Source organism: Oncorhynchus keta, chromosome 18 (genome assembly GCF_023373465.1).
Source record: "Oncorhynchus keta strain PuntledgeMale-10-30-2019 chromosome 18, Oket_V2, whole genome shotgun sequence".
Taxonomy (NCBI): Eukaryota; Metazoa; Chordata; class Actinopteri; order Salmoniformes; family Salmonidae; genus Oncorhynchus; species Oncorhynchus keta.
Window position 1 is genome coordinate 57363170 of NC_068438.1, and position 18167 is coordinate 57381336.

Below are 18167 nucleotides of genomic sequence, written 5' to 3' on the forward strand. Positions count from 1 at the left end.
CCAATGGTAGTTTGTCTGGCTCTAGATATGTAATCATTTAGCGAATTTAACAACTGATTTGGGGTTCTGCCGCCCTCAGCTCTCTGTAGTTTTGTAAGAAGACCCAGGAGTAAGAAACACACTGCATGTTGTACACCTCTCATATTCTGTGTTGTTTACCTCTCATATTCTGTGTTGTTTACCTCTCATATTCTGTGTTGTTTACCTTTCATATTCTGTGTTGTTTACCTCTCATATTCTGTGTTGTTTACCTCTCATATTCTGTGTTGTTTACCTCTCATATTCTGTGTTGTTTACCTCTCATATTCTGTGTTGTTTACCTCTCATATTCTGTGTTGTTTACCTCTCATATTCTGTGTTGTTTACCTCTCATATTCTGTGTTGTTTACCTCTCATATTCTGTGTTGTTTACCTTTCATATTCTGTGTTGTTTACCTCTCATATTCTGTGTTGTTTACCTCTCATATTCTGTGTTGTTTACCTCTCATATCCTGTGTTGTTTACCTCTCATATTCTGTGTTGTTTACCTCTCATATTCTGTGTTGTTTACCTCTCATATTCTGTGTTGTTTACCTCTCATATTCTGTGTTGTTTACCTCTCATATTCTGTGTTGTTTACCTCTCATATTCTGTGTTGTTTACCTCTCATATTCTGTGTTGTTTACCTCTCATATTCTGTGTTGTTTACCTCTCATATTCTGTGTTGTTTACCTCTCATATTCTGTGTTGTTTACCTCTCTTACCAATCAGTGAATCACAGCAGCGTAAATATATAAATTCAAGGGTTTTTCTTTAATTTGACTACTTTCTTCATTGTAGATTAATAGTAAAGACTCCTGTCTTCTCTTGAGAGCCATGTCTGCCTACGGCGGCTTTTCTCAACAGCAAGGCTATGCTCACTGAGTCTGTACATAGTCAAAGCTTTCCTAAAGTTTGGGTCAGTGACAGTGGTCAGGTATTCTGCCACTGTGTACTCTCTGTTTAGGGCCAAATAGCACTGTTTCTTTTTTGTAAATTCTTTCCAATATGTCAAGTAATTATCTTTTTGTTTTCTCATGATTTGGTTGGGTCTAATTGTGCTGCTGTCCTGGGGCTCTCTAGGGTGTGTTTGTGTTTGTGAACAGAGCCCCAGGACCAGCTTGCTTAGGGGACTCTTCTCCATGTTCATCTCTCTGTAGGTGATGGCTTTGTTATGGAAGGTTTGGGAATCACTTCCTTTTAGGTGGTTATAGAATTTAACGGCTCTTTTCTGGATTTTGATAATTAGCGGGTATCGGCCAAATGCTCTGCATGCATTATTTGGTGTTCTACATTGCACACGGAGGATATTTTTGTAGAAATCTCAATTTGGTGATTGAAGTATTTGTAGCCAGATCCTAATTGGGATGTTGAGTTTTCTGTTATTTTTGATGGCATAGAAGAGGCCCTTCTTGCCTTGTGGTAATGATCTGTGTTGTCGATGCTTAGGCCGAGGTATGTATCGTTTTTAGTCTCCAGGCCAACAGTTTCGAGAATTTGTATTTGTGGTCCTGGCGACTGGATCTTTTTTTGGAACACCATTATTTTGGTCTTACTGAGATTTACTGTCAGGGCCCAGGTCTGTTAGGGCCCAGGTCTGTCAGGGCCCAGGTCTGTCAGGGCCCAGGTCTGGCAGGGCCCAGGTCTGGCAGGGCCCAGGTCTGTCAGGGCCCAGGTCTGTCAGGGCACAGGTCTGGCAGGGCCCAGGTCTGGCAGGGCCCAGGTCTGTCAGTGCCCAGGTCTGTCAGGGCCCATGTCTGGCAGGGCCCAGGTCTGGCAAGGCCCAGGTCAGGCAGGGCCCAGGTCTGGCAGGGCCCAGGTCTGGCAGAATCTGTGCAGTAGATCTAGGTGCTGCTGTAGGCCCTCCTTGGTTGGGGACAGAAGCACCAGATCATCAGCAAACAGTAGACATCTTTTTTTGGAACACCATTATTTTGTTCTTACTGAGATTTACTGTCAGGGCCCAGGTCTGGCAGGGCCCAGGTCTGGCAGGGCCCAGGTCTGGCAGGGCCCAGGTCTGGCAGGGCCCAGGTCTGTCAGGGCCCAGGTCTGTCAGGGCCCAGGTCTGTCAGGGCCCAGGTCTGTCAGGGCCCAGGTCTGGCAGGGCCTAGGTCTGGCAGGGCCCAGGTCTGGCAGGGCCCAGGTCTGGCAGGGCCCAGGTCAGGCAGGGCCCAGGTCTGGCAGGGCCCAGGTCTGGCAGAATCTGTGCAGTAGATCTATGTGCTGCTGTAGGCCCTCCTTGGTTGGGGACAGAAGCACCAGATCATCAGCAAACAGTAGACATTTTACTTCAGATTCTAGTAGGGTGAGGCCGGGTGCTGCAGACTGTTCTAGTGCCCCCACCAATTCATTGATATGTATGTTGAAGAGGGTGGGGCTTAAGCTGCATCCATGTCTCACCCTATGGCCCCATGGAAAGAAATGTGGGTGTTGTTTGTGTGTCAAATCAAATTTATTTGTCACATACACATGGTTAGCAGATGTTAATACAAGCGTAGCGAAATGCTTGTGCTTCTTGTTCCGACTGCAGTAATAACCAACAAGTAATCTAACCTAACAATTTCACAACAACTACCTTATACACACTAGTGTAAAGGGATGAAGAATATGTACATAAAGATATATGAATGAGTGATGGTACAGAACGGCAAGATGGTATGGAGTACAGTATATACATATGAGATGAGTAATGTAGGGTATGTAAACATTATATAAAGTGGCATTGTTTAAAGTGACTAGTGATACATTTATTACACCCAATTTTTCCATTATTAAAGTGGCTGGAGTTGAGTCAGTGTGTTGGCAGCAGTCACTCAATGTTAGTGGTGGCTGGTTAACAGTCTGATGGCCTTGAGATAGAAGCTGTTTTTCAGTCTCTCGGTCCCAGCTTTGATGCACCTGTACTGACCTCGCCTTCTGGATGATAGCGGGGTGAACAGGCAGTGGCTCGGGTGGTTGTTGTCCTTGATGATCTTTATGGCCTTCTAGACTATGGAGAAAGCTGATCTGAGTGGGGCTGATTGGTAAGAGGAGAGAGGAGAGGAGAGGGGGGGAGAGGGGGAGAGGGGAGGAGGAGAGGAGAGAAGAAGGAGAGAAGAAGGAGAGAGTCTGATTGGTTCGCTGCTGTATACAAAAGAGGGTTTGTTCCATCAAATGTTTCCTCTTTTAATGAGTGATGCTTTTCTGCTTATTTAATATTCTGCACTGATATCTCTCCAGGAGACTGGGCTTCAAAGAGGAGAAGAGGAGAGGAGAGGGGGGGAGAGGGGGAGAGGAGAGGAGGGGGGCTGACTGGGCTTCAAAGAGGAGAAGAGGAGAGAGGAGAGGAGAGGGGGGGAGAGGGGGAGAGGGGGGAGAGGGGAGGAGGAGAGGAGGGGGGGGCTGACTGGGCTTCAAAGCAACAGCTTGCTTGTGGAGAGGAGAGGAGAGCGGAGGGAGATTAGAAAACACAAAGACAGGTTGATTTATTCTCCCTGACAGAGAAAGAGCTAAGCTCCCCAACCTCTGTCTGCCTGCTCAAAGCAAAGCTCATCAGTGTCCAAGCAGACAGGCCGACAGACAGGCAGGCAAGCAGGCAGACAGGCAGGCAGACAGGCCGACAGGCAGGCAGACAGGCCGACAGGCAGGCAGACAGGCCGACAGACAGGCAGGCCGACAGACAGACAGGCAGACAGGCAGGCAGGCCGACAGGGAGGCAGGCAGGCAGGCCGACAGGCAGGCAGGAAACAATCTAATGGTCCAATCTTCTCTTCCCCCTCTTCTCTACTTCTCTTCCTGTCTTCCCCCTCTTCTCTACTTCTCTTCCCCCTCTCCTTCTCTTCCTGTCTTCCCCCTCTCCTTCTCTTCCTGTCTTCCCCCTCTCCTTCTCTTCCTGTCTTCCCCCTCTCCTTCTCTACCTCTCTTCCCCCTCTCCTTCTCTACCTCTCTTCCCCCTCTCCTTCTCTACCTCTCTTCCCCCTCTCCTTCTCTACCTCTCTTCCCCTCCCCTTCTCTACCCCTCTTCCCCCTCTTCTCTACCTCTCTTCCCCTCCCCTTCTCTACCACTCTTCCCCCTCTCCTTCTCTTCCTGTCTTCCCCCTCTTCTCTACCTCTCTTCCTTCTCTACCTCTCTTCCCTCCTTCTCTACCACTCTCCCCCCTCTTCTCTACCTCTCTTCCCCTCCCCTTCTCTACTTCTCTTCCCCCTCTCCTTCTCTTCCTGTCTTCCCCCTCTCCTTCTCTACCTCTCTTCCCCTCCCCTTCTCTACCCCTCTTCCCCCTCTTCTCTACCTCTCTTCCCCTCCCCTTCTCTACCACTCTCCCCCCTCTCCTTCTCTTCCTGTCTTCCCCCTCTTCTCTACTTCTCTTCCCTCCTTCTCTACCTCTCTTCCCCCTCTCATTCTCTTCCTGTCTTCCCCCTCTTCTTCTCTACCACTCTCCCCCCTCTCCTTCTCTACCTCTCTTCCCCCTCTCCTTCTCTACTTCTCTTCCCTCCTTCTCTACCACTCTTCCCCCTCTCCTTCTCTTCCTGTCTTCCCCCTCTTCTTCTCTACCTCTCTTCCCCCTCTCCTTCTCTACCTCTCTTCCTTCTCTACCTCTCTTCCCCCTCTCCTTCTCTACCTCTCTTCCTTCTCTACCTCTCTTCCCCCTCTCCTTCTCTACCTCTCTTCCCTCTCCTTCTCTACCTCTCTTCCCCTCTCCTTCTCTACCTCTCTTCCCCTCTCCTTCTCTACCTCTCTTCCCCCTCTCCTTCTCTACCCCTTCCTTCTCTACCTCTCTTCCCCTCTCCTTCTCTACCTCTCTTCCCCTCTCCTTCTCTACCTCTCTTCCCCTCTCCTTCTCTACCTCTCTTCCTTCTCTACCTCTCTTCCCCCTCTCCTTCTCTACCTCTCTTCCTTCTCTACCTCTCTTCCCCCTCTCCTTCTCTACCTCTCTCCCTCTCCTTCTCTACCTCTCTTCCCTCTCCTTCTCTACCTCTCTTCCCCTCTCCTTCTCTACCTCTCTTCCCCTCTCCTTCTCTACCTCTCTTCCTTCTCTACCTCTCTTCCCCTCTCCTTCTCTACCTCTCTTCCCCTCTCCTTCTCTACCTCTCTTCCCTCTCCTTCTCTACCTCTCTTCCCCTCTCCTTCTCTACCTCTCTTCCCTCTCCTTCTCTACCTCTCTTCCCCCTCTCCTTCTCTACCCTCTTCCCCTCTCCTTCTCTACCTCTCTTCCCCTCTCCTTCTCTACCTCTCTTCCCCTCTCCTTCTCTACCTCTCTTCCCCTCTCCTTCTCTACCTCTCTTCCCCCTCTCCTTCTCTACCTCTCTTCCCCTCTCCTTCTCTACCACTCTCCCCCCTCTCCTTCTCTTCCTGTCTTCCCCCTCTTCTCTACTTCTCTTCCCTCCTTCTCTACCTCTCTTCCCCCTCTCATTCTCTTCCTGTCTTCCCCCTCTTCTTCTCTACCACTCTCCCCCCTCTCCTTCTCTACCTCTCTTCCCCCTCTTCTCTACCTCTCTTCCCCTCCCCTTCTCTACCACTCTTCCCCCTCTCCTTCTCTTCCTGTCTTCCCCCTCTTCTCTACCTCTCTTCCTTCTCTACCTCTCTTCCCTCCTTCTCTACCACTCTCCCCTCTTCTCTACCTCTCTTCCCTCCCCTCTCTACTTCTCTTCCCCCTCTCCTTCTCTTCCTGTCTTCCCTCTCCTTCTCTACCTCTCTTCCCCTCCCCTTCTCTACCCCTCTTCCCCCTCTTTCTACCTCTCTTCCCTCCCTTCTCTACCACTCTCCCCCTCTCCTTCTCTTCCTGTCTTCCCCCTCTTCTCTACTTCTCTTCCCTCCTTCTCTACCTCTCTTCCCCTCTCATTCTCTTCCTGTCTTCCCCTCTTCTTCTCTACCACTCTCCCCCTCTCCTTCTCTACCTCTCTTCCCCTCTCCTTCTCTACTTCTCTTCCCTCCTTCTCTACCACTCTTCCCCTCTCCTTCTCTTCCTGTCTTCCCCCTCTTCTTCTCTACCTCTCTTCCCCCTCTCCTTCTCTACCTCTCTTCCTTCTCTACCTCTCTTCCCCCTCTCCTTCTCTACCTCTCTTCCTTCTCTACCTCTCTTCCCCCTCTCCTTCTCTACCTCTCTTCCCCTCTCCTTCTCTACCTCTCTTCCCCTCTCCTTCTCTACCTCTCTTCCCCCTCTCCTTCTCTACCTCTCTTCCCCCTCTCCTTCTCTACCTCTCTTCCTTCTCTACCTCTCTTCCTTCTCTACCTCTCTTCCCCCTCTCCTTCTCTACCTCTCTTCCCCTCTCCTTCTCTACCTCTCTTCCCCTCTCCTTCTCTACCTCTCTTCCCCTCTCCTTCTCTACCTCTCTTCCCCTCTCCTTCTCTACCTCTCTTCCCCTCTCCTTCTCTACCTCTCTTCCCCCTCTCCTTCTCTACCTCTCTTCCCCTCTCCTTCTCTACCTCTCTTCCCCTCTCCTTCTCTACCTCTCTTCCCCCTCTCCTTCTCTACCTCTCTTCCCCTCTCCTTCTCTACCACTCTCCCCCCTCTCCTTCTCTTCCTGTCTTCCCCCTCTTCTCTACTTCTCCCCTCCTTCTCTACCTCTCTTCCCCTCTCATTCTCTTCCTGTCTTCCCCCTCTTCTTCTCTACCACTCTCCACCTCTCCCTCTACCTCTCTTCCCCTCTCCTTCTCTACTTCTCTTCCCTCCTTCTCACTCTTCCCCCTCTCCTTCTCTTCCTGTCTTCCCCCTCTTCTTCTCTACCTCTCTTCCCCCTCTCCTTCTCTACCTCTCTTCCTTCTCTACCTCTCTTCCCCCTCTCCTTCTCTACCTCTCTTCCTTCTCTCCCTCTCTTCCCCCTCTCCTTCTCTACCTCTCTTCCCCCTCCTTCTCTCCCTCTCTTCCCCCTCTCCTTCTCTACCTCTCTTCCCCCTCTCCTTCTCTACCTCTCTTCCCCCTCCTTCTCTACCTCTCTTCCCCTCTTCTCTACCTCTCTTCCTTCTCTACCTCTCTTCCTTCTCTACCTCTCTTCCCCCCCTCCTTCTCTACCTCTCTTCCCCCTCTCCTTCTCTACCTCTCTTCCCCCTCCTTCTCTACCTCTCTTCCCCTCTCCTTCTCTACCTCTCTTCCCCTCTCCTTCTCTACCTCTCTTCCCCCCTCCTTCTCTACCTCTCTTCCCCCTCTTCTCTACCTCTCTTCCTTCTCTACCTCTCTTCCTTCTCTACCTCTCTTCCCCCTCCTTCTCTACCTCTCTTCCCCCTCTCCTTCTCTACCTCTCTTCCCCCCTCCTTCTCTACCTCTCTTCCCCCTCTCCTTCTCTACCTCTCTTCCCCCTCCTTCTCTCCCTCTCTTCCCCCCTCCTTCTCTACCTCTCTTCCCCTCTCCTTCTCTACCTCTCTTCCCCCTCTTCTTCTCTACCTCTCTTCCCCCCTCCTTCTCTACCTCTCTTCCTTCTCTACCTCTCTTCCCCTCTCCTTCTCTACCTCTCTTCCCCTCTCCTTCTCTACCTCTCTTCCCCCAGACCTCCTCTACATCTCTTCCCCATCTCTACCTCTCTGTCTGTTATTGGAGGTAGCTGTGAACTAGCCTGTCTGTTATTGGAGGTAGCTGTGAACTAGCCTGTCTGTTATTGGAGGTAGCTGTGAACTAGGCTGTCTGTTATTGGAGGTAGCTGTGAACTAGCCTGTCTGTTATTGGAGGTAGCTGTGAACTAGCCTGTCTGTTATTGGAGGTAGCTGTGAACTAGGCTGTCTGTTATTGGAGGTAGCTGTGAACTAGCCTGTCTGTTATTGGAGGTAGCTGTGAACTAGGCTGTCTGTTATTGGAGGTAGCTGTGAACTAGCCTGTCTGTTATTGGAGGTAGCTGTGAACTAGCCTGTCTGTTATTGGAGGTAGCTGTGAACTAGCCTGTCTGTTATTGGAGGTAGCTGTGAACTGGCCTGTCTGTTATTGGAGGTAGCTGTGAACTAGGCTGTCTGTTATTGGAGGTAGCTGTGAACTAGCCTGTCTGTTATTGGAGGTAGCTGTGAACTAGCCTGTCTGTGATTGGAGGTAGCTGTGAACTAGCCTGTCTGTTATTGGAGGTAGCTGTGAACTAGCCTGTCTGTTATTGGAGGTAGCTGTGAACTAGCCTGTCTGTTATTGGAGGTAGCTGTGAACTAGCCTGTCTGTTATTGGAGGTAGCTGTGAACTAGCCTGTCTGTTATTGGAGGTAGCTGTGAACTAGCCTGTCTGTTATTGGAGGTAGCTGTGAACTAGCCTGTCTGTTATTGGAGGTAGCTGTGAACTAGCCTGTCTGTTATTGGAGGTAGCTGTGAACTAGCCTGTCTGTGATTGGAGGTAGCTGTGAACTAGCCTGTCTGTGATTGGAGGTAGCTGTGAACTAGCCTGTCTGTGATTGGAGGTAGCTGTGAACTAGCCTGTCTGTTATAGAGAGCCAGAGAGGTTATTGTGGAGGGATCACTTACACACACACACACACACACACACACACACACACACACACACACACACACACACACACACACACACACACACACATTGACCCTCTGCACACACTGGCAGCCAGCTGAGAAAAGTGTAGTTTGATACAGACTTTTCTACTTTGTATATATTATATATATTTCTCTCCTATTTTCTGATTTCTTTGTGCTTTGTTCCCACCAATACGAACCATGGTGTGACTATAGATATGTGTTTCAGATGGAGCCACGGGTCAAACATCCCAAATGGCTCCCAATCACCACCTTCCGGAGACACCTGAAACCCCACCTCTTTAAGGAATACCTAGGATAGGATAAAGTAATCCTTCTCACCCCCACTTAAAAGATTTAGATGCACTATTGTAAAGTGGCTGTTCCACTGGATGTCATAAGGTGAATGCACCAATTTGTAAGTCGCTCTGGATAAGAGCGTCTGCTAAATGACTTAAATGTAAATGTAATAGTGCACTACTTTAGACCAGAGCCCTATTCCCTATATAGTGCACTACATTAGACCAGAGCCCTATTCCCTATATAATGCACGACTATAGACCAGAGCCCTATTCCCTATATAGTGCACTACTTTAGTCCAGAGCCCTATTCCCTATATAGTGCACTACATTAGACCAGAGCCCTATTCCCTATATAGTGCACTACTTTAGACCAAAGCCCTATTCCCTATATAGTGCACTACTTTAGACCAGAGCCCTATTCCCTATATAGTGCACTACATTAGACCAGAGCCCTATTCCCTATATAGTGCACTACTTTAGACCAGAGCCCTATTCCCTATATAGTGCACTACATTAGACCAGAGCCCTATTCCCTATATAGTGCACTACTTTAGACCAGAGCCCTATTCCCTATATAGTGCACTACATTAGACCAGAGCCCTATTCCCTATATAGTGCACTACTTTAGACCAGAGCCCTATTCCCTATATAGTGCACTACTTTAGACCAGAGCCCTATTCCCTATATAGTGCACTACTTTAGACCAGAGCCCTATTCCCTATATAGTGCACTACTTTAGACCAGAGCCCTATTCCCTATATAGTGCACTACTTTAGACCAGAGCCCTATTCCCTATATAGTGCACTCTTTAGACCAGAGCCCTATTCCCTATATAGTGCACTCTTTAGACCAGAGCTCTATTCCTATATAGTGCACTACTTTAGACCAGAGCCCTATTCCTATATAGTGCACTACTTTAGACCAGAGCCCTATTCCCTATATAGTGCACTACTTTAGACCAGAGCCCTATTCCCTATATAGTGCACTACTTTAGTCCAGAGCCCTATTCCCTATATAGTGCACTACTTTAGTCCAGAGCCCTATTCCCTATATAGTGCACTACATTAGACCAGAGCCCTATTCCCTATATAGTGCACTACTTTAGACCAGAGCCCTATTCCCTATATAGTGCACTACTTTAGACCAGAGCCCTATTCCCTATATAGTGCACTACTTTAGACCAGAGCCCTATTCCCTATATAGTGCACTACTTTAGACCAGAGCCCTATTCCCTATATAGTGCACTACTTTAGACCAGAGCCCTATTCCCTATATAGTGCACTACTTTAGACCAGAGCCCTATTCCCTATATAGTGCACTACTTTAGACCAGAGCCCAATATGCTTTCATTGTGACTGGATCTAGTTGGTTCTGGTTCCTCTCTGTCCTGTTAGAGCTGAATCCTGGAAGAGAAACATCATGTTGAAATATGACACCAAGACCTTTCTGTGTTAGACCTCAAGACAATACACACACACACACACACACACACACACACACACACACACACACACACACACACACACACACACACACACACACACACACACACACACACACACACAGGCACGCACTCACACACACACACACACACACACACACCCACACACACACACACACACACACACACACACCGCACAGGCACGCACTCACACACACCGCGCACGCACACGCACGCGCGCACCCCGCACAAGCACATGCATGCACTAACACACAGAAGCACTTCTCGTCCAGACCCACTCAGTCTGCCAGGTTTAGGAGTTAGACTGTAAATCGACTTACTGATTGTGCTGCCTTACTAATTAATGGAAAAAGAATTTGCAAGGGGAACGAGGGGCTTAAATGTAAACGAGTCAGCCAGATTTACATGTTGTGCTCTGTGGGGTATGGAGGAGGGGTTGAGAGGACAGGGCCATGATGTTTTGGATGAGGCCCACGTTCCATCCAGGGTTGTGTGTGCGTTCCATCCAGGGTTGTGTGTGTTCCATCCAGGGTTGTGTGCGTTCCAGCCAGGGTTGTGTGTGCGTTCCATCCAGGGTTGTGTGCGTTCCAGCCAGGGTTGTGTGTGTTCCATCCAGGGTTGTGTGTGTTCCATCCAGGGTTGTGTGTGTTCCAGCCAGGGTTGTGTGTGCGTTCCATCCAGGGTTGTGTGTGCGTTCCATCCAGGGTTATGTGTGTTCCATCCAGGGTTGTGTGTGTGTTCCAGCCAGGGTTGTGTGTGCGTTCCAGCCAGGGTTGTGTGTGTTCCAGCCAGGGTTGTGTGTGTGTTCCATCCAGGGTTGTGTGTGTTCCAGCCAGGGTTGTGTGTGTTCCATCCAGGGTTGTGTGCGTTCCATCCAGGGTTGTGTGTGCGTTCCATCCAGGGTTGTGTGTGCGTTCCATCCAGGGTTGTGTGTGCGTTCCAGCCAGGGTTGTGTGTGCGTTCCAGCCAGGGTTGTGTGTGCGTTCCAGCCAGGGTTGTGTGTGCGTTCCATCCAGGGTTGTGTGTGCGTTCCATCCAGGGTTGTGTGTGTGTTCCATCCAGGGTTGTGTGTGTGTTCCATCCAGGGTTGTGTGTGTGTTCCATCCAGGGTTGTGTGTGTTCCAGCCAGGGTTGTGTGTGCGTTCCATCCAGGGTTATGTGTGTTCCAGCCAGGGTTGTGTGTGTTCCAGCCAGGGTTGTGTGTGTGTTCCAGCCAGGGTTGTGTGTGCGTTCCATCCAGGGTTGTGTGTGTTCCAGCCAGGGTTGTGTGTGTTCCAGCCAGGGTTGTGTGTGCGTTCCATCCAGGGTTGTGTGTGTTCCAGCCAGGGTTGTGTGTGCGTTCCATCCAGGGTTGTGTGTGCGTTCCATCCAGGGTTGTGTGTGCGTTCCATCCAGGGTTGTGTGTGCGTTCCATCCAGGGTTGTGTGTGCGTTCCATCCAGGGTTGTGTGTGTGTTCCAGCCAGGGTTGTGTGTGTTCCATCCAGGGTTGTGTGTGCGTTCCATCCAGGGTTGTGTGTGTTCCATCCAGGGTTGTGTGTGCGTTCCATCCAGGGTTGTGTGTGCGTTCCAGCCAGGGTTGTGTGTGTTCCAGCCAGGGTTGTGTGTGCGTTCCATCCAGGGTTGTGTGTGTTCCATCCAGGGTTGTGTGTGTTCCATCCAGGGTTGTGTGTGTTCCAGCCAGGGTTGTGTGTGCGTTCCATCCAGGGTTGTGTGTGTTCCATCCAGGGTTGTGTGTGTTCCATCCAGGGTTGTGTGTGTTCCATCCAGGGTTGTGTGTGTTCCAGCCAGGGTTGTGTGTGTTCCATCCAGGGTTGTGTGTGCGTTCCAGCCAGGGTTGTGTGTGCGTTCCATCCAGGGTTGTGTGTGCGTTCCAGCCAGGGTTGTGTGTGCGTTCCAGCCAGGGTTGTGTGTGTTCCATCCAGGGTTGTGTGTGCGTTCCATCCAGGGTTGTGTGTGTTCCATCCAGGGTTGTGTGTGTTCCATCCAGGGTTGTGTGTGTTCCATCCAGGGTTGTGTGTGTTCCATCCAGGGTTGTGTGTGTCCAGGGTTGTGTGTGTTCCATCCAGGGTTGTGTGTGTTCCATCCAGGGTTGTGTGTGCGTTCCATCCAGGGTTGTGTGTGCGTTCCATCCAGGGTTGTGTGTGCGTTCCAGTGTATTCGTTCCAGGGGTGACTCCATTACACCATGAAATTGTATTTCTGACTGCAGCTTCATGTTCCTGCAGTGCACCTTGGGACGTCTGCCTGCATGCCTGGCTGGCTGAATGAAAAGAGCTGTGCAAATAAAGTTGATTACATTTTTTCCCGCTTGTGTTGGAGAACCCCTGAATCTCCACACGCTCCTAAACCTCTTCTGGTCCCACGCTGCCTTCAGAAGCTCATGTGTATTGTGTTGTTATATATGTTATATTATATAACCAGGCCACTGAACACGTATTAACAGTTCAACAATGCCCTGGTATTATCATATGCTGATTTAGTTTAGTTAAAGAACATTTATATATTTGGGCTAATTGTGATTTTGTTTCGAAAAGGTAATCAACTTCCTCCAGATCTTTATTGAATAAGTGGGAATGACAACACCCAGTGGTGAACCTCGGTCCCCCTTATATTGGAATCTGCCTGGTCCATCCTATCATCCCAGTCTAAATGGATCAGGTCCTATCATCCCAGTCTAAATGAATCAGGTCCTATCATCCCATCCCAATCTAAATGGATCCGGTCCTGTCATCCCAGTCTAAATGGGTCAGGTCCCAGTCTAAATGAATCAGGTCCTATCATCCCATCCCAATCTAAATGGATCCGGTCCTGTCATCCCAGTCTAAATGGATCAGGTCCTATCATCCCAGTCTAAATGGACCAGGTCCTATCATCCATGTCTAAATGGATCAGGTCCTATCATCCCAGTCTAAATGGATCAGGTCCTATTCTCCATGTCTAAATGGATCAGGTCCTATCATCCCATCCCAGTCTAAATGGATCAGGTCCTATCATCCCATCCCAGTCTAAATGGATCAGGTCCTATCATCCCATCCCAGTCTAAATGGATCAGGTCCTATCATCCCATCCCAGTCTAAATGGATCAGGTCCTATCATCCCATCCCAGTCTAAATGGATCAGGTCCTATCATCCCATCCCAGTCTAAATGGATCAGGTCCTATCATCCCATCCCAGTCTAAATGGATCAGGTCCTATCATCCCATCCCAGTCTAAATGGATCAGGTCCTATCATCCCATCCCAATCTAAATGGATTAGGTCCTATTCCCAATCTAAATGGATCAGGTCCTATCATCCCAGTCTAAATGGGTCAGGTCCCAGTCTAAATGAATCAGGTCCTATCATCCCATCCCAATCTAAATGGATCCGGTCCTATCATCCCAGTCTAAATGGGTCAGGTCCCAGTCTAAATGAATCAGGTCCTATCATCCCATCCCAATCTAAATGGATCCGGTCCTGTCATCCCAGTCTAAATGGATCAGGTCCTATCATCCCAGTCTAAATGGACCAGGTCTTATCATCCCAACCCAGTCTAAATGGATCAGGTCCTATCATCCCAGTGTAAATGGATCAGGTCCTATCATCCCAGTGTAAATGGATCAGGTCCTATCATCCCAGTGTAAATGGATCAGGTCCTATCATCCCAGTGTAAATGGATCAGGTCCTATCATCCCAATCTAAATGGATCCGGTCCTATCATCCCAGTGTAAATGGATCAGGTCCTATCATCCCAGTGTAAATGGATCAGGTCCTATCATTCCAGTCTAAATGGATCAGGTCCTATCATTCCAGTCTAAATGGATCAGGTCCTATCATTCCAGTCTAAATGGATCAGGTCCTATCATTCCAGTCTAAATGGATCAGGTCCTATCATTCCTTTCCAGCCAAATCTAAATGGATCAGGTTCTATTATCCCAGACCAGACAAGTCTAAATGGATCAGGTCCCATCCTCCCAGCTTAGCCAGAGATGGGTGAGGGGTGTGAGGGTAGAGGAGGGGTGGGTATTTGTTTTGTTGGGGGATGGGGCGGTTAGCGCTGGAGGAAGGAGGGCAGTGAAGCGTGAACACGTGCCTGTGTAGAGTTTTGTGTGTTTATAACTGAGTGTGTTAATAACTGTGCACGTCCACACAAACCTGCAGGCGAAGCTAGCTACATGTCCTCTCCCCCTCCTCCCCTCCAGATCCCCTGATCCTGACCCACTTTCCTTCCTCTCCTCCCCCAGCTCCACTTTCTCTCCTCCCATTCTCCTCCCTCCCCCTGCTGTATTCTCCCTCTCTGCGCGGCACACTGAGGCCATCTGTTCAACTCAGCCCCGGTCATCGTCGTCATGGTGATACCGGGAGGCTTTTCGGATTTGCCGTAGGACTCATCCCAGGGTGAGTCAGAAGCGATAGAGAGAATATATAGGAGGGATAGAAGAGAGAGAGAGAATATATAGGAGGGATAGAAGAGAGAGAGAGATAATATAGGAGGGATAGAAGAGAGAGAGAGATAATATAGGAGGGATAGAAGAGAGAGATAATATAGAAGGGATAGAAGAGATAGAGAGAGAATATATAGGAGGGATAGAAGAGAGAGAGAATATAGGAGGGATAGAAGAGAGAGATAATATAGAAGGGATAGAAGAGATAGAGAGAGAATATATAGGAGGGATAGAAGAGAGAGAGAATATAGGAGGGATAGAAGAGAGAGAGAGATAATATAGGAGGGATAGAAGAGAGAGAGATAATATAGAAGGGATAGAAGAGAGAGAGAGATAATATAGGAGGGATAGAAGAGATAGATAGAGAATATATAGGAGGGATAGAAGAGATAGAGGGATAATATAGGAGGGATAGAAGAGAGAGAGAGAGAATATATAGGAGGGATAGAAGAGAGAGAGAGAGAGAGAGATAATATAGAAGTGATAGAAGAGAGAGAGAGAGATAATATAGGAGGGATAGAAGAGAGAGAGAGAGATAATATAGGAGGGATAGAAGAGAGAGAGAGAGAATATATAGGAGGGATAGAAGAGAGAGAGAGATAATATAGGAGGGATAGAAGAGAGAGAGAGAGATAATATAGGAGGGATAGAAGAGAGAGAGAGATAATATAGGAGGGATAGAAGAGAGAGATAATATAGAAGGGATAGAAGAGATAGAGAGAGAATATATAGGAGGGATAGAAGAGAGAGAGAATATAGGAGGGATAGAAGAGAGAGATAATATAGAAGGGATAGAAGAGATAGAGAGAGAATATATAGGAGGGATAGAAGAGAGAGAGAATATAGGAGGGATAGAAGAGAGAGAGAATATAGAAGGGATAGAAGAGATAGAGAGAGAATATATAGGAGGGATAGAAGAGAGAGAGAATATAGGAGGGATAGAAGAGAGAGATAATATAGAAGGGATAGAAGAGATAGAGAGAGAATATATAGGAGGGATAGAAGAGAGAGAGAATATAGGAGGGATAGAAGAGAGAGATAATATAGAAGGGATAGAAGAGATAGATAGAGAATATATAGGAGGGATAGAAGAGAGAGAGAATATAGGAGGGATAGAAGAGAGAGATAATATAGAAGGGATAGAAGAGATAGAGAGAGAATATAGGAGGATAGAAGAGGATAGAATAAGAGATAGAAGAGAGAGATAATATAGGAGGGATAGAAGAGAGAGAGAATATAGAAGGGATAGAAGAGATAGAGAGAGAATATATAGGAGGGATAGAAGAGATAGAGAGAGAATATATAGGAGGGATAGAAGAGAGAGAATATAGAAGGGATAGAAGAGATAGAGAGAGAATATATAGAAGGGATAGAAGAGATAGTGAGAGAATATATAGGAGGGATAGAAGAGAGAGAGAATATAGAAGGGATAGAAGAGATAGAGAGAGAATATATAGGAGGGATAGAAGAGAGAGAGAATATAGAAGGGATAGAAGAGATAGAGAGAGAATATATAGAAGGGATAGAAGAGATAGAGAGATAATATAGAAGGGATAGGAGAGATAGAGAGAGAATATATAGGAGGGATAGAAGAGAGAGAGAATATAGAAGGGATAGAAGAGATAGAGAGAGAATATATAGAAGGGATAGAAGAGATAGAGAGATAATATAGAAGGGATAGAAGAGATAGAGAGAGAATATATAGGAGGGATAGAAGAGAGAGAGAATATAGGAGGGATAGAAGAAAAATACATGTAATATGGTTTAATTGGTGATGCAGTCTGTCTCCGTCATCACTCTCTCTGACAGGGAAACATATGGAGCCTATCAGAAGAAACAAGACACTGCTGCCAATTTAACCCAGAGAAGAGCAGCTTGATCCTAGAGGTGCCAACATGTACAGTGTCAGAGAGAGGGGGAGGCTGCTAACGAGACAGGGTACCTGGGTTGGGGTAATTGGTCTGTCTGTCTGTCTGTCTGTCTGTCTGTCTGTCTGTCTGTCTGTCTGTCTGTCTGTCTGTCTGTCTGTCTGTCTGTCTGTCTGTCTGTCTGTCTGTCTGTCTGTCTGTCTGTCTGTCTGTCTGTCTGTCTGTCTGTCTGTCTGTCTGTCTGTCTGTCTGTCTGTCTGTCTGTCTGTCTGTCTGTCTCGTCTGTCTGTCTGTCTGTCTGTCTGTCTGTCTGTCTGTCTGTCTGTCTGTCTGTCTGTCTGTCTGTCTGTCTGTCTGTCTGTCTGTCTGTCTGTCTGTCTGTCTGTCTGTCTGTCTGTCTGTCTGTCTGTCTGTCTGTCTGTCTGTCTGTCTGTCTGTCTGTCTGTCTGTCTGTCTGTCTGTCTGTCTGTCTGTCTGTCTGTCTGTCTGTCTGTCTGTCTGTCTGTCTGTCTGTCTGTCTGTCTGTCTGTCTGTCTGTCTGTCTGTCTGTCTGTCTGTCTGTCTGTCTGTCTGTCTGTCTGTCTGTCTGTCTGTCTGTCTGTCTGTCTGTCTGTCTGTCTGTCTGTCTGTCTGTCTGTCTGTCTGTCTGTCTGTCTGTCTGTCTGTCTGTCTGTCTGTCTGTCTGTCTGTCTGTCTGTCTGTCTGTCTGTCTGTCTGTCTGTCTGTCTGTCTGTCTGTCTGTCTGTCTGTCTGTCTGTCTGTCTGTCTGTCTGTCTGTCTGTCGTACCATTTAAGACCAACCTCAAGAAATGCTGGCCTAGCTAGATGTAGTGATGCTGGCCTAGCTAGATGTAGTGATGCTGGCCTAGCTAGATGTAGTGATGCTGGCCTAGCTAGATGTAGTGATGCTGGCCTAGCTAGATGTAGTGATGCTGGCCTAGCTAGATGTAGTGATGCTGGCCTAGCTAGATGTAGTGATGCTGGCAGGCTTGTGTGTGTTGCCAGCCATCTTTTTGAGTGGGGTCCATGTTAAACCAGGTGCTGACAGAGAAACTCTCACTGTTTGGTTTGGAGGAACCCCATACTAAAGGACTTCACGGGTCCTACAGACCCTAAATTACCAGATCCGACCCAGGACGTAAGCGGTTCCAGGTCCTAAATGCGGACGTTTGTCTCGGATATGTGTTGGGTCTGATATAATTGCCACAGTTCTCTGGTATGTGCAATTAAAATCCATTTACTGTGTAAATCGTCCTCTGTTAATGTTATGTGTGTGAGGAGATGAGAACTGCAGTAGCTTGTTATCTTTGTCAGCCAATTGCAACTCAATAAAATGTCTATCTTCTGTCCAGCTGAAACTGGTTCTGGCTGCTCACCTTACGTGTACTGCTGAGGAGAGAGAGAAGAGAGCAAGTCAGAGGATCCTTGGCCTAGGCTGATAGGAGAGAGAAGAGAGCAAGTCAGAGGTTCCTTGGCTGATAGGAGAGAGAAGAGAGCAAGTCAGAGGATCCTTGGCCTAGGCTGATAGGAGAGAGAAGAGAGCAAGTCAGAGGTTCCTTGGCCTAGGCTGATAGGAGAGAGAAGAGAGCAAGTCAGAGGTTCCTTGGCCTAGGCTGATAGGAGAGAGAAGAGAGCAAGTCAGAGGATCCTTGGCCTAGGCTGATAGGAGAGAGAAGAGGGCA

At 48.3% G+C, this 18167-nt stretch overlaps 1 protein-coding gene and 1 long non-coding RNA gene across 3 annotated transcripts in view; one reads left to right on the forward strand and one right to left on the reverse strand.

The window, feature by feature from the left end:
* Positions 1 to 18167, forward strand: part of nectin1b (nectin cell adhesion molecule 1b) — a 419153-nt gene that overhangs the window by 28597 nt on the left and 372389 nt on the right. For both annotated transcript variants that reach the window (XM_052468740.1, XM_052468739.1), the window contains exon 2: positions 14417 to 14570. The gene's annotated coding sequence lies outside the window, so the exon portion shown is untranslated. The remainder of the gene's footprint in view (positions 1 to 14416; positions 14571 to 18167) is intronic.
* LOC127908940 (uncharacterized) lies at positions 143 to 905 on the reverse strand. Its single transcript, XR_008069130.1, has 3 exons — positions 505 to 905; positions 229 to 412; positions 143 to 182 (listed from the first exon to the last, which is right to left on the reverse strand). It is a non-coding gene; the product is annotated as an uncharacterized LOC127908940 (long non-coding RNA).